This window comes from Callorhinus ursinus, unplaced genomic scaffold (genome assembly GCF_003265705.2).
Source record: "Callorhinus ursinus isolate GAN/ISIS: 27379988/994484 unplaced genomic scaffold, GSC_fseal_2.0 scaffold28, whole genome shotgun sequence".
NCBI classification, from domain to species: Eukaryota; Metazoa; Chordata; class Mammalia; order Carnivora; family Otariidae; genus Callorhinus; species Callorhinus ursinus.
The window spans coordinates 1,888,014-1,904,055 of record NW_027397090.1 but is presented as its reverse complement, the minus strand read 5'-3'; the positions used below and the strand labels follow the sequence as shown (position 1 = coordinate 1,904,055).

The 16,042-nt window shown below is 37.8% G+C and overlaps 1 long non-coding RNA gene across 2 annotated transcripts in view; it reads right to left on the bottom strand.

Moving 5' to 3' along the window:
• Positions 1-4,806: 4,806 nt before the first annotated feature.
• LOC141370208 (uncharacterized) overlaps positions 4,807-16,042 on the bottom strand; it is a 94,459-nt gene continuing 83,223 nt past the window's right edge. The window contains exons 3-4 of one of the 2 annotated variants that reach the window (XR_012374075.1): positions 15,417-15,483; positions 4,807-5,085 (exon numbers count right to left, since the gene is read on the bottom strand). This is a non-coding gene — a long non-coding RNA (uncharacterized lncRNA). Of the gene's footprint in view, positions 5,086-8,207; positions 8,646-15,416; positions 15,484-16,042 lie in introns of those variants that run through there. The other variant, XR_012374074.1, reaches the window with a different exon arrangement.

Sequence of the window (16,042 nt, the reverse complement as noted above, 5' to 3'; positions counted from 1 at the left end):
CATAGAGCATTGTGATTGGCCATTCACATAAATTATCTGATTTATGCCTATGAGGCAGGCACTATTATTACTTGCATTTTGCAGAGGAAGGAAATTCACCTGTAAATCCAGTGGCATGGCAGGTCACTCTCTCTTCTTCCATGTATTTTCTTTGCTTGGCTTCCAGAACACCATACTCTTTTTCATTTGCCTCCTGGTTCACTGGTTATTCCTTCTGAGTCTTTGTGTTAGTCCCCCCTCTTCTCCAAGACCTACTAATTTTGGAGTACCCCCAGGATTAGTTCTTGGTTTTTTTCTTTCCCTGTACCAACTTTTTTCAAAATTGAAGTATAATTAACATACAATGTTACATTAGTTTCAGGTACACGATGATTCCACAATTCTATCCATTTCTCAGTGCTTACCACATGATAAGTGTACTCTTAATCCCCTTTATTTATTTCACCCGTCCCCCTACCCACCTGCCCTCTGGCAACCACCAGTTTGTACCCTGTACTTTTTAAGTCTGGTTTTTTGTTTGTCTCTTTTTTATTTTGTTCATTTGTCTGTTTCTTACATTATACATACGAGTGAGATCATATGGTTTTTATCTTTCTCTGACTGACTTATGTCACTTAGCATTATACCTTCTAGGTCCAACCATGTTATTGTACTTGGCAAGATTTTATTCTTTTTTATGGCTGAGTAATATTCCAGTGTATATGTACATACCACATCTTCTTTATCCATTCATCTCTCAATGGATAGATGATAGACTTGGGGTGCACCATATCTTGGCTATTGTAAATAATGCTGCAATAAATATAGGGGTGCATGTATCTTTTTGAATTAGTGTTTTTGTTTTCTTTGGGTAAATATCCAATAGTGGAATTATTGGATCATATGATAAGTTTATTTTTAATTTTTTGAGCCTCCATACTGTTTTCTACAGTGGCTGCACCAGTTTGCATTCCCACTGACAGTGCATGAGAGTTCCTTCTTCTCCACATCCTCACCAACACTTGTTCTTTTTTGTGTTTTTTATTTTAGTCATCCTGACAGGTGTGAGATGATATCTCATTGTGGTTTTGATTTGCATTTCCCTGATGATTATTGATGTTGAGCAGCTTTTCATGTGTCTATTGGCCATCTGTATGTCTTCTTTGGGAAAAAGTTTATTCAGGTCCTCTGTCCCTTTCTTAATCAGATTATTTGGATGTTGGTGTTGAGTTGTATAAGCACCAACTTTCTTAATGAACTCCTTTATCGATATGACAATGACTCCTGCAGTTACAACTTGTGACCAACCTCTCTTTTCAACTTTAGGCTCATACATGCAGTTGCCTCCTTGACACCTCCATTTGGTGCCTCACAGACATCTCAAACTTAACACATCTGAAAATGAAGTTCTCGGCTTCTACCACAAACCTCTTCTATCAGAGGTTTTTCCCATTTCAGTTGATGACAACTCCATCCTTCCAGTTATTCATACAAAACCTGGGGATTGCTGTTGACCACGTCCCTCCATCCCTACAGCCAACACTCTAGTTTCAGTCATCATCTCTCACCTGGGTTATTGCCACAGCCTCCTATTTGGTCTTCTTGTTCCCAAACTTGCCTTTTAAGAGACTTTCCAACAAAGAAACCAGAATGATCTTCCTAATATGTAATTCAGATCATGTCATTCTTCTGCCTAAAATCCTCCCAGGGCTTCTCATTTCACTCAAAGAAAATGCCAAAGTCCTTAGAATGGCCAACGGGGCCCTCTACAAGTGGGGCCCCATCTCCTCTCTGATCTCATCTCCTGTTACTCTGCTCCGGACACACTGGTCCCCATCCTATTCCTTATACATTTCCTGGCCTGACTCTGCCCTGGCTCTTTTATCTGTGTGAAGCATTCTTCCCTCAGAAATCCACTTGGCTAACTACTTTACCTCCTGCAAATCTTCACTCAAATGTCACCCTCTCCACGAGACCTACCCTGACTCCTCTATTGAAAACTGCAAACTGTTTTTTCTCCCTGCATGCCCAAACCTCTTCTCATGCTCTGTTTTTCCCACAGCATTATGGCTTTGCAACATATTCTATAACTTAACTATTTATTATGCTTTTAGTTATTGTTTTCTCCCCCCACAAGAATGTAAGTTCCAAGAAAGCAGGGCTTTTTGTCTGTTTTGTTTACATATATATCTCAGACACATAGGTCAGCGCCTGAAATTTAATAGAAATATCTGTTGAATGAACAAGACATGAAAAGGTTACATACCTAGTCCTAAGTATTTCAATATTCCATTTGGTAGGTAAGTTTGAATAATAAACAATTGTTTTCTCCTTACAGAGAAGCAGACTATACCTCCACGAAGTCTGTTTGGGCATCTTCTAGGGGGAGGAGTGCTGAGTACCAGCACCCACGGTCCCCCTTAAAGAGGTAACACGCAGCAATGTGCTATGCGAATCATTCACCCCTTCACCACTTGTAACAACCACAGTTGTCTTGGTTGGCATTGTCTTCTTTGCCCAATTTATTTGGGGAGTGTCATGCTGAGTTACAAGTAGTATTTTTTCTTACAATGAGAAGCAATACACAGTCTGTGGGGTATACTTTTTATACACTATACAGGTTTAAAGATGAGTTGCAACTCACAAAAGAGACAATGTAAAAAGTCTGCGAAATGAATTATCATTAACTTAGTTACTGAGTAAGGCTTGCTTGCCATCAGCTGTACCTTGATAAGGGATGCAACCAATGGCTCTTCTCAGTGCATCCTGAATTACCAGAATTACTCTGTAATTCTCACAAGAGAAGCAAGCAACAGCTTCCTGTAGTAAGTACTTCAGGGAGCTGAGGTACCTGCAATTGTGTTGAAAAACCAGAGGTTTCCAAGACTCAATATCAGAAAATAAAGGGGGGGGGCAAGAAAAAAAACTCTGTACTTTCTGAAACATTTATTCAATTTACTCACACAAATTCCCAGCAGTCTGATCACACATATAAGTCCAACCCTCAAAATTGGACAATTTGCTTCAAAGACAAACGTAAGCTAGACAGAATGCTCTAAGATGAAAGAAAAGATTCAAATCTATGTCAATGATTAAATTGTGTCAATGGTGTGGTTTTTTGGTTGCAACAGTAAAATCAGCTCAAAAATGAGTGTGTTTGTGTGTATGTGTATGAAATTTCAATCAAGGTAACTATCTTTTCCTGTGGGGATAATTTATCCATAAGGAACCACTTCACAATTTGGCATATTCCGTGGTAGGCAGTATCTCCTCCTTCACAGAGGATGCCTGGTGGTAACTATTATGACAAGGTGGCTTCATAGCAAATGCACCTGAATGCATTAAAATACTTGCTTCCCTTGACATCCAGGCCCCCACACTCTCCCGGTTTTCCTTTCACCTCCCTGATGACTCCTCAGTCTCATTTCTGGTCCCTCTCCTCGCCCTGACTTCTGGCCCCGGGACTGACTGCCACAGCATCAGGCATCGAACCTCTTCTCTACCTTAATTCTCTCCAGGGATGATCTCAGCCAGGCTTCACGAAGCCATCTACATGCTGCTGACTCCTGCCCTTCTACCTCCAGCCCAAAATTCTCTCCTGAATTCTAGACTCTTCTAAAAGGAAGACTTGACTGACATCTCCACTTGGATCTGTAACAGGCATATCAAATCTAACAGTCCCCCAAACTAAGCCTGATACCCTACACCTAAGTCTTTGCCGTCTCAGTAAATGGTAATTCCATTCATCTAGTTGCTTAAGCTAAACCCTGGACTCATTTCTTTCTTTCATAATGCTCCACACTCAATGCTTCAGCAAATTCCACTGGATCTATATCCAAATTCTACCCAGAATCTAATCTCTTCTCTGCTACCACCTAGTTGAACTGAAGGCATCATCATCTTTTTTCTGGATTACTGCAAATAGCCCCCCAGCTGGCTCTCCTGCCTCAACTATTCCCTCTCCTATAAGCTATTCTGTTCACCAGTGGTCCCCACAGTGTGGTCCCAGACCAGCAGCATTAGCATCACCTAGGAACTTGCTAGAAATGCAAATTCTCCTGCATCACACCAGACTTACTCAATCAGAAATTTGGGATGGATGCGGCAACTGTGTTGTAACAAGCCCTCGGAGGTGACTGATGCATATTCAAGTTTGAGAACCATTGCTCTACAGAAGTGGTTAGCCAGAACGATCCTTTAAAAACGTAAATCAGATCATGGTCACCTCTCCCCTCACAATCCTCCTGTGGCTTTCCAACTCATTTGAGGAGGAACCTGAATCCTCACGAAGGCCTGAAGTGATCATTGTGACCCCTTTCCCATTCCCACCGTATGTGTAACCACCTCTCTATTCTCCTATTCATTGAGCCAAGCCAGTCTGGCCTCTTTGCTTTGCCTTTGGACCTGCTGTTTCCTGTGCCTAGAACACCCTCTCCACTCCCTTCTCTCCATTATCCTTTCCATAACCATGTGGCCCTCTCCCACCTCTCCTTCCAGTCTCTGCTCAAATGTCAGCTCATCAGAAGGACTTTTTCCAGCCCCCACATTTAAACTTAAAAACCCCACTTTCCACTTCCACTCCTGTGCTCCTTTCCGCTCCCTTGTTCCACACTATTTTTCTCCATAGTGCCCATCACCTTCTGACATAGGGTATGTTATACTTGTTTATTTGTTAGTCATTGCACCCAATGAATATATGCTGTATGAGGCAGGGATCTATGTATGTTGTGTTCATTGCTGTATCATCAGAGCCTGGGAAAATGCTGGCATATGGTAGGAGCTCCATAAATATTTGTTAACTAAGTGAATATCTAAGTGATGGCCAAAACATCCCTCTAAAGAGATGATACATTTATTCCAATGATACTGTCATTGCTCAAAATATTTTTAGGTAAATAGTCAGGAAGTAGGGAAACCATTTAGGAAGACACTACTTGCAATAATCCTGGAGAAAGATGACAATGGCTTCGATTTGAACAGGCAGTAGCCTAGGAGGTGGTCAGAAGTGACTGGCTTCTGGATATAATTTGGATATAGATCTGATGAGTCGAGGTCAATTTACAGGTCACAATGGAAACCAGTCTCAGTATTTAACAAAGATCACTCCTTTAAAAAAAGTAAAAAAATACAGTTGCTCAGCTTAACTGCACACATTATTTACTAGTCCCAGAATCATATGACATTTGGCTTTATTGCAGAAATCACATTTCCCCTTGAATAGTGAAACACAGAACCACTGAAAACATTCACCGGCTATGAATACAGTTTCCTATATGATGAAAGAATACTTTGGATTTTCACTGGGCATAATTTGACATTTGTATGATTTAATCATCACAGCAATCCTTTGAGATCCTTGTTATTAACCCCATTTTTCAGATGAGGGAAATAAGGCTCAGAGCAGAGGATTTCCATCCAGGCCAGGTCATAGATTTTCATGATGAGTAAGAATAATGTGTTGGGAACAAATATGCATGGTGCCTAGAAGAGAACATTTCAGTATGCCTTATTCACCTCTCTTGACTTCAGACTCACATCTCATAAGGATAACTTCTCTAGGGGATCAGAGCCCTACAGCAAATACAAGACATAGCCAGGACATAGGGGCCAGTTCTGTTTTTCCTACTGTTCAGGCTGGGAACGAGTCTCATTTCAATGGCCAAAGCCCTGGGTCAGGTGCTGTGGTTCCTCCAGACACTGTTTCCAGTGTCCCTAGGAGAAACCATTGCCATCACCATGGGGATTTGATGCCTTCCAGGGCTATGTAGACAGCATTGTCTCAGGACAAGGAACTATTGTTCGGGTAGAAATAGAGGGTGTTTCTCACTGGGGATTTGGGCTTGAATATGGATTCACATTTCAACAATGCCTCCTTTTGTAAAAATGGGTAGGTTTTTTTTTTTTTTTTAGGTTTATGTGATTTTTTTCAGACTCAGATCACAGTATATAACGACTGTTTCTCCTACAATGTTTCTTAAGAATGTTAGGTATGGGGGCGCCTGGGTGGCTCAGTCGTTAAGCGTCTGCCTTCGGCTCAGGTCATGATCCCAGGGTCCTGGAATCGAGCCCCGCATCGGGCTCCTTGCTCAACGGGAAGCCTGCTTCTCCCTCTCCCACTCCCCCTGCTTGTGTTCCCTTTCTCGCTGTCTCTCTCTCTCTGTCAAATAAATAAAAATCTTAAAAAAAAAAAAAAAAAGAATGTTAGGTATGTGTTCCTGAATGTTATGGACTCAGGGAATAAAAATTACATTGCATATTAACCTGAATGCTCCTTGCTATCTCGAGCAGACTCTGGGACTCCCTGTCATGGCAGAAAGACAGGGGGCAGGAAGGGATGGGTTCATGGATGGGAACTGGCATTCACCGAGAGCAGCATCTAATGAGCAGACACACTTCAGATCCATGATTCCAATTAATCCTCACAATCACCTGAGCAGATATTACTCAAGTTTTCCAAATGAGAAATGTAATTAGGTAACTGGAGCAAAATCACACAGCTGGTGAGATTAGAATCTGGGAGCGGTTCCCAGATCTCACTCCAAAACTGTTTCCTTTCCATTTCCTGTTCCAGGCTTCCTTGCTGACCTTTTTAAGCTTCAGTTTTCTCAGATGAGACACCTGGCAGGAAGAGTGTGTGAGATGGTGCTCACGAACGCCTCCCTCATAGGACACGTCACGTGATAGGTACTCAAAAAAAAAAAAAACCTCACTAAATTTCTCCTCTGTCTTCCTTGTTCATCATCTCATCTTCCCTTCCTAATTTTTCTTTTTCTTCCCTCTCCTGTTCTTTCAGTTCCTGCTTTCTTTTCATTTTCATATCCTTTTCACTGCAGAAAACCAAAATCTAAAGAGCCCATTCCCAGTGGCAACATAAGCTTTAAAAACAGTCCCCTAGGAATAAACCAACAATGCAAGGCCCACATAAAGAAAAGTATAAAATTTTATGGGAGATATAAAAGAAGACCTGATGGATGGAAAGCTATACATGTTTCTGAATGAAAGAGTCGGTATTATAAAGATGTCACCTTTCCAAATTAATCCATAAATTCAATGCAATCCTAATAAAAATCCCAACAGGAGATTTACTGAACTTGATAAGCTGATTTTAGAGTTCATGTGGAAGAGAAAATGCACAAGAACAAGCAATAAAATTTGGGGGGAAAAAAAACAAAGAGGAAGGACCTGACTTTTCATGTTTATGTTAAATAATGTTGTATTGGTTCACAATAAAGACATGAACAAACTGAATTGAAAAAGGAAATTCAAAAACAAAAGATCATGCATTTCAAATCAGAACAAAAAGGACAGACTATTCAAAAATTATATTGAGAGGGTTGGAAAACCAGAAAAAGATTTAATTTGGATGCCATTATCACATCGTACACACAAAATCCAAATGGGTTAAATTCTAAACACTAATTAAAAAAAAAACCCAAATCAGGAAGGAACTACAGTAAATTTTAGCACATCAGTTTTTATAATGTTAGGGGAGATGGTAATGAAGGCCTTCCTAAGAAAGACATAAATTTCAGGAGCCATTAATAAAAAGGTCTTACTAATCTGTATGACAAAAGACCCCAAAATAAAAGGTCCCATTGAAAGTCTTTGCAAAATATATAAAACAAAATATAATATACAAAATTTATTAAAATCTCCTAAAATTATTGAAAAGGATAAAATGTAAAACCGGTTAAAAGAAATAGTTCACACACACAAAAAGAATGATAAAATTTAAAGAGTTGCTTAGTCTCAAAAATAATAAAGGAAATGCAAATTAAGCAATGAGGCACACTTTATAACCTATCAGGTTGTGAAGAACAGATTGACACAAGTATTATCAGGTGGAAATGGGTGATTTCCATACAGTTTGTAATAGCATACATTAATACAAACTTTTTTGATGGCAACTTACAAATATCTATTAAAATTTAAAATAAACATATCCTTGGAATTCTGAATTCCATTTCTAAGAATCTATTCTTTTGAAACATTAATGTTCAAATATAAACACAGTCATTGCAGCTTTATTTATAATAAAGAAAAACTGGAAAAGCATAGAAATTTGCCTCAATTAGGGAATGGTTAAATGAATTTTGTGCATTTATACTGTAGAATATATGATGATTGAAAAAAAAATGAGGTAGATTTATATTTACTACGTGAAAGTTCCAAGACACATGGTCAAGTGAAAAAAGCAAGAGACCAAGTGCTGTGGGTGAAGAGGACTTGTTTTTTTCACCCTAACATTTCATATTACTTACATTATTTGTAGTTACTAGCACATTTTGCTTATGTAAATATGAATAAAAGGAATCTTACTTAATATGATCCAAGGAACCACAGCAGTACAATTACTGCTGTCACATTTCCAGTAAGTTTCACTGGGGCCCACAGGCTGCAAGAGGTCCTGGGCTATGCCCTCCCAGGTCAGGGGTGGATTGGTGATACCAAGGGAAGGAGGCTGGAGGCCGAAGCAAACAAGGCTGAAATAATGTTGAACTAGCACAAGAGGGGAAAGCGCCTTCTCAACTCCCAGTTTAGTGTCCTAGCTATCATCAGTAAGAATTACTTATTCACTTTCCTCTTCTGCTTTGGACTTCAGTAGAACTCCTTTTGGCAGTGGGAACAAGGTGGTATCCATCTTCTATTTCTTGGTAAAATCCCTCCTGTCACAGGGGAAAAACAGCACTAGGTCTCTCTCCTCTTTCCCCTCTACAAACCCTTCTTGTTTAGCTGAAACATTTAGGGGGAAGAAAAGTTCTTAAAAACATTTTTTTGGTAATATAAACATACATGCATATACAAAGACCATATATTGGACTTTGCATCAGGAATCATTTTTTCCTGGAAGAATTCCTTTAGCAAATTAAAAAGTATCATCATTCAAAGCAAAGCCATTATTCTACAGTTTTTTGCATATGTATTTCTTCTAACTATTTTGTACCATATTCTCAGAGTATTTCTTTTCCAATTAGGTTTTTCACCTTCTAATTATTTTGCACTGTTCTCATATTTTTTCAGATGAGCATATTGGTTAGCTTAAGGTTCACATGATAGCAAGCTAGAACCAAAACTGTAAGTGATCAGAAAAATAAGAAAGCAGGAGGAATCATTCTGCACTTATCACTTGAAAAACAACCAAAGTATTTGAGCATTTAGAGCAGAATGAACTCTGGTGTGAAAATCAACAGCATTCAACTCTATGGTTCTGCACCAGTCATTCCATGACACGTTGGACAAGTGTGTGGCCTCTTAGATATTTCACAGATAGATGAGTTTCCTTATCTGTAAGTTAATAAGTTTCATGAGCTCTTATTGTATGCCGAGAACTAGGCCTTATGCTTTATGTATATTATCTTGTTTGATTCTTTTTTCTTTATCTTGTTTGATTCTTCTAACAGCGATTTGAGATAGATTATTTCTTCCATTCTTTAGATGAAGAATCTGAGTCTCAGAGAGAGTAAATAACTTTCCTGAGGGCATACAACTAAAAACGGGGACTCTAGATTTGAATCCAGGTCTAATTCTGAAGTTTGTATTCTTTTTTTTTTTTTTTTAAAGATTTTATTTATTTGACAGAGAGAGACACAATGAGACAGAGAACACAAGCAGGGGGAGTGGGAGAGGCAGAAGCAGGCTTCCCGCGGAGCAGGGAGCCCGATGTGGGACTTGATCCCAGACCCTGGGACCATGACCTGAGCAGAAGGCAGACGCTTAATGACTGAGCCACCCAGGCGCCCTGAAGTTTGTATTCTTAAGCTAAGAGCTAACCATAACCTTCGGTATATGTTATTTTAAAGCGACCTTTGCATTATACTATTACTTCCGCTGGGTTGGGGAGGAGGAGGAGAAGAGGTTTGCAACAAGAGGACTGTAAGATTCCCTTGCTGTTTCAGAAAGTGAATATAACTTAAAGCTTCTTCCATATCTAGAATGGTCAGATGTGGATGGGGCAATGAATTTCCGTACCAGGGTGGAAATTTATAGCCGTGAGGGCATCCTGAAAATTTCCACTAAGATGACAAATGACTTAAGCGGCTGAAGACAGACAAATCTCCCAGCTGAACCTTAGAAAAGACACTTCCAGGTCAGATTCGCTGGCTAGCCTGGATGCCTATGATTTACTTATTGTGTGAGGAAGTGGTGGGCTGATGTTTCCAGCGTTAATGATTCAAAAGCTTTGTATGGTATTAAACTGAAATACATAAAGAAACAAAAGGCAATCAGAAGCAATCAAAGCACTCAGAAATTAAGATTCAATTCTGCATTTGCTAAACTCTTCATCAAGGAAATCAGTAAATTCTTTTTAAAGCCGTCTATGATACACAGAGAATTAGAAAAGCAATCAGTTTTAAAATGTACACATGCTTCCTAGAATGCCAAGGGTATGTAGGACTGAGCCATTTTTCACTTGTCTTACCTGCATTTATTTAAACATGTGCCTGTGAACACTCTCTTGAGTAATATTTCTATTTCAGTTGACAGATGAATGGGTATGTAACTCTTTTGAGTGCCAGAAAAATCCCATGACCATCGAAGAATAAAGCAAAATGCAGTGGGCAGGCTTCTCTTATTTGGGTTTTGGTATACAAGATGTCTGAAAATCCCTGAAGTCACATTCAACCAGTGGATCTTAAGGTTTGTGAGAGCATCATCACACCAAGCCTCTAGGAACCTTCTAAGTGACAAAAAGACAGGATTAGAAACAATTTTCTTTCCATCCAAGCAACTCTTTGGCTTCTTCAAGTAATACCTGCATTTTTCTCAGAGCCAAATTCAGTACTTTTAGAAGATGAAGTAAAGCATTTTACCTTTCAAGCTCCCCCCTCCCTTTAGTCATTCATGTATTTTGCTTTTCTTCATATGGCCCAGTTTCTCTATTTCATCAAAGTTTTTCCTGCCTGGCTCCTTTGCACCTATTGTTACCTCTGTCTGAAATAGCCCCATATCTCCTTTCCCTTTTCCAGGTGGCTCATGTTTTAGGTTTTAGCTTAAATATCACCCTTTGGGGGAGTTCTTCCTTACTAATCGATAAAGCATGCCCCCCTACCGATTTGCAGAGAACCACAGAAGACCCCGAATAGCCAAAGCAATCTTGAAAAAGAAAAACAAACCTGGAGATATCACAATTCCAGACTTCAAGTTATATTACAAAGCTATAGTAATTAAAAAAGTATGGTACTGGCATAAAAATAGACACATACATCAAAAGAACAGAATAGAAATCCCTGAAATAAACCCACAATTATATGGTCTATTAATCTTCAACAAAAGAGAAAAGAATATGCAATGGGAAGAAGAGTCTCTTCAACAAATGGTGTTGGGAAAACTGGACAGCTACATGCAGAAGAATGAAACTGCACCACTTCCTTACATCATAGACAAAAATAAACCCAAAATAGATTAAGGACCTAAATGTGAGACCGGAAACTAAAAATCCTAGAAGAGAGCATAGGCAGCAATTTCTCTAACATTGGCCATAGCAACATCTTTCTAGAAATATCTCCTGAGGCAAGGGAAACAAAAGCAAAAACAAACTCTTAGGACTATATCAAAATAAAAAGCTTCTGCACAGCAAAGGAAATAATCAATAAAGCTAAAAGACCACCTACTGGATGGGAGAAGGTATTTGCAAATGACATATCCAATAGAGTTAGTATTCAAAATATATAAAGAAGTTATACAACTCAACACCAAAAAAACAAATAATCCAATTAAAAAATGGTCAGAAAAAGACAAAATACCATATGATCTCAGTCATGTGTGGAATTTAAGAAACAAAAATAAATGAAGTATAAAACAAGGCAAATAGAAAAACCAGACTCTTAACCATAGAAAACAAATTGGCGGTTACCAGAGGGGAGGGGGTGGGGGGATGGTGAAATAAGTGAAGGGGATTAAAAGTATACTTATCATGATGAGCACTGAGTAATGCATAAAACTGCTGAATCACTATACTGTACACCTGAAACTAATATAACACTGTTAATTATACTGGAATTAAATTTTTTTTAATGTCCACCTACCCCTCTCCATTTGGTTCCATAACTTTAAACAATCATATAACATTATTTATTTATTTTAAAGCAATCACAATTATAATTGTATATCTAAAATAACATTTTTTTTCTTTTAGTATTTATGACTTTTCCAACAGGACTGTAAACTCCATGAGAGTAGAGAATATAGTGAACACTATTCACTGTTGTATTTGTGACCTTAAGGCACACACGTACAGTATTGTTTCCAAGTCAAAAAGTGACACATACACAGAGACAGTATAAGAAAACTACAGACCAATGTCCCTCATGAATATAGAAGGAAAATCCTTAACAAAATATTAAACCATTCTCAGCAATATATAAAAGCAATTATACATCATGACCAAGTGGAGTTTAACTCAGAAATACAAGGTTAGTTCAACATCTGAAAATCAATTAATGTAATGCACTATATTAATACAGCGATGGACAAAAAAAAAACATATTACCATCTCAATAGATGTAGAAAAAACACTTGGCCAAATTCAATAGCTATTTATGGTTTAAAAAAAACACTCTCAACAAACTTCCTCAACCTGGTAAAGGGCATCTCTGAAAACCTACAATTAATACCACCCACAGAAGTGAAAGACTGTATTCTGTCCCCCACCCCCAATCAGGAGTAAGACAAGGATGTCCATTCTCATCACTTCTATTCAAAATTATACTGGAGATTCTGCCCAGTGCAAAAAAATATAAAGATATTAGAGGCATATAGATTGGAAAGGAAAAAGTAAAACTGTCTTTATTTGTGATGACAGAGTCATGTATGTAGAAGGAATATATATATATATATATATATATATACATATATATATATATATATATATAAACCCAAACAACTAGAACTAGCAATCTAGGTTAACAAGGTCAGAGTATACAAAAACCAACATAGAAAACTCAATTTTATTTCTGTAAGCTAACAATGAACAATCCAAAAATGAAATTAAGGAAACAATTTCATTCACAATATCAAAAGATCAAAATACTTAGGAATATATTTAACAAAAGAAATGTAGGACTTGTACAGTGAAAACTATATAGGACTGTTGAAAGAAGTTAAAGACTTAAATAGAGAAGAATTTCATATTCATGGATGGGAAAGACTTAATATTGCTAAGTTGGCAGTTCCTTCTAAGTTAACCCATTGATTTATCGCAATCCTTATCAAAATCCCAGAAGGCTTTTGTAGAAATTGACAAGAAGATCTGCAATTTATGGAGAAATACAAACAGAAGAGCCAAAATCATTTTGAAAAAGGACGCTGTCAGAGGACTTACCTTACCTGATTTAAGACTTACTATAAAGCTTCCGTAATTAAGACAATGTGATATTAGCATAAGGATAGGCATAGATCAATGGAACAGAATAGAGAGTCTGGAAATAAATTATACATATATGGTCAATGTATTTTTAATGAAGTTTCCAGGGAAATCTAAAAGGATAAGAATTATCTTTTAAACAAATGAAATGGTGCTGGAAAAGCTGTATATCTAAATGCAAAAAAATAAACCTAGTCGTCTTCCTTATACCATGTATAAGAACTTACTCAAGACAGATTGTAGACCTAAATATAAGAACTAAAACCACAAAGAGGAAAGTCTTTGCAATCTTGGGTTAGGCAAAAATGTCTTAGATATGACATCAAAAGGATACTCCAAAAAAGAAAATGTTGGTAAATTGGAGTCATCAAAACTGAAAATATTTGCTCTTCAAAAGACAACTTTAAGAAAATGAACTGACAAGCCATAAACTGGGAGAAAACATTTGCAAAACATAAACCTGATAAAGGACTTGTACCCAAAATACATATAAGAAAAAACTTTTAGGGGTGCCTGGGTGGCTCAGTAGGTTAAGCATCCAACTCTTGATTCTGTCTCAGTTCTTGATCTCAGACACGTGAGTTTGAGCCCTGCATTGGGCTCCATGCTGGGTGTGGAGCCTACTTAAAAAAGAAAGGAAGAAAAGGAAAGGAAAGGAAAGGAAAGGAAAGGAAAAGAAAATGAAAAAACTTATAACTCAATAATAAAACCAGTAGCCCCCCAAAAAATGGCCAAAATATTTTAATAGACACTTCATCAAGAAAATAAATGACTTGAAAATAAGCACATGTAAACATGTTCAGTATTAGTACTCACTAGGGAAATACAAAATAAAACCCTAATGAGATACCACTGCACACCACTGCAAAGGCTAAAATCAAAAGGCTGATGATAACAAGTATTGGCAAAGATGTAGAAAGATGTTGCTTTTGAGGGAATTCATGTGAGAGGAAGATAAATGAGTGCACTGGGAACAATCAAACCTCGTGGAGATGATGTGGCTTATCCTTTTTTGATTGGGCAAATCTCAAATGGTTCTGCTAGGCTACAGGTTCTCAATTTAAAAATGACAGAACTGTATTAAAGGAGCCATACAACTTCTTCCTCTAAATGGGAATAGGTAAGGGGCGCCTGGGTGGTTCAGTTGATTAAGCAAAATCTTGATTTCAGCTTAGGTCTTGATCTCAGGGTCGTGAGTTCAAGCCCTGCACCAGAAGCCTACTAAAAAACAAAACAAAACAAAAAAAACCCCAAAACACAAGACAGCTAAGTTAGTGAGCTTTTGGGGCACCTGGGTGGCTCAGTCAGTTAAGTGTCTGACTCTTGATTTTGGCTTGGGTCAGGATCTCAGGGTCATGAGATCGAGCCCCGAGTTGAGCTCTGTGCTCAGCATGGAGTCTGCTTGAGATTCTCTCTCTCCCTCTCCCTCTATGCCCCCCCGTTCATGCTAAATAAATAAATAAAATCTTAAAAAAAATAAAATGGGAATAGGTGGAAGGGAAAGGAAATGTAAATGTAGGCTAGGCAAATATATACATGAAGCTCTAAGTGGTTATGCTGAGCGTGTGTGTGACAAGGAGACACCAGCATGACGCGGGCTAGGCTGCAGGCAGATGAGCTTCAGGAAGCAAATCTAGAGAGAGTAACATCAGACTCTGGTTGTCCTTGAAACCCTGGCTCTGGAAAACTGGGTTTGAAAACAATACAGAGCAATATAAAATATAGAAAAAAATATTTTTTTACTCTTACAGTAAACTGCTTTTTTCCCTCATTTGAGTGAAAATTTCCTAGTGATTTAATTCTCCAGGCAACCTCGTTGCAAATCTTTAATACAAAATAGCGAAACCAGTTATCAAAGAGGAAGTTTTTATGCCCATCCTCCTTCTAGTGTCTTGGTTTTTCCTCTGAACTTTTCATTTGTGTTTAAGATGAAAATAAGATTTTATATAACAACTGTAAGTAAAAAAATGAGTCATTAATTAACATCAAAGTTTGAACTTGACATGCCTGAGTATGTTTATTATACTTCATGAATTATTTGAAGTGTTCTTTGTACTTAGAAAATTTTACTTACCCAGCCAAGGTGCACATTCTTATGAGACATCACTAGCTTTACTTTACAGGAAAGATTCGGAGGAAATCTGTGTGAGAAATGAATTTCACCAGAAAGGTATTTTAATAATTTGGTTTTGACTAATACAACCTGGTAATAATTCAGAATATGTACGGTCTGATTCAAATTTTGGCAGAACTATCATCTTCGTTTTTTCCTCTGCCTGGGCTGACACAGGAAAACACATATATCATTTAAATTGTCCTTCTATGCCACAGAAACTTTATATAATATTGAATTCGTGAGGCAGTAATGGTTACACCATCCCACTTCACAAATGTAACTCTAACATGTGATCATCCAGTCACCATCTGTAAGGATCCTATAAAAGGAAAATCACTGCTTCACAAGGCAAGAATTTTCATTGTTAGATAATACTTTCATTTTCAGGTGTACAAATGTTCAATATACAATTTTTAAATTAAGAAAACTGGGTTTTAACACTATTTTTCTACTTATGAACACTGTGGTTTCAAAAAAATTCATAGATATGTTATACTATGATGCTCAAGAGAAATTAATCAATCACCCCTATTATTTGAATGGTCAATCAGCGGCAGCAAGCTAAGAATGGGGAGGGATTTGTT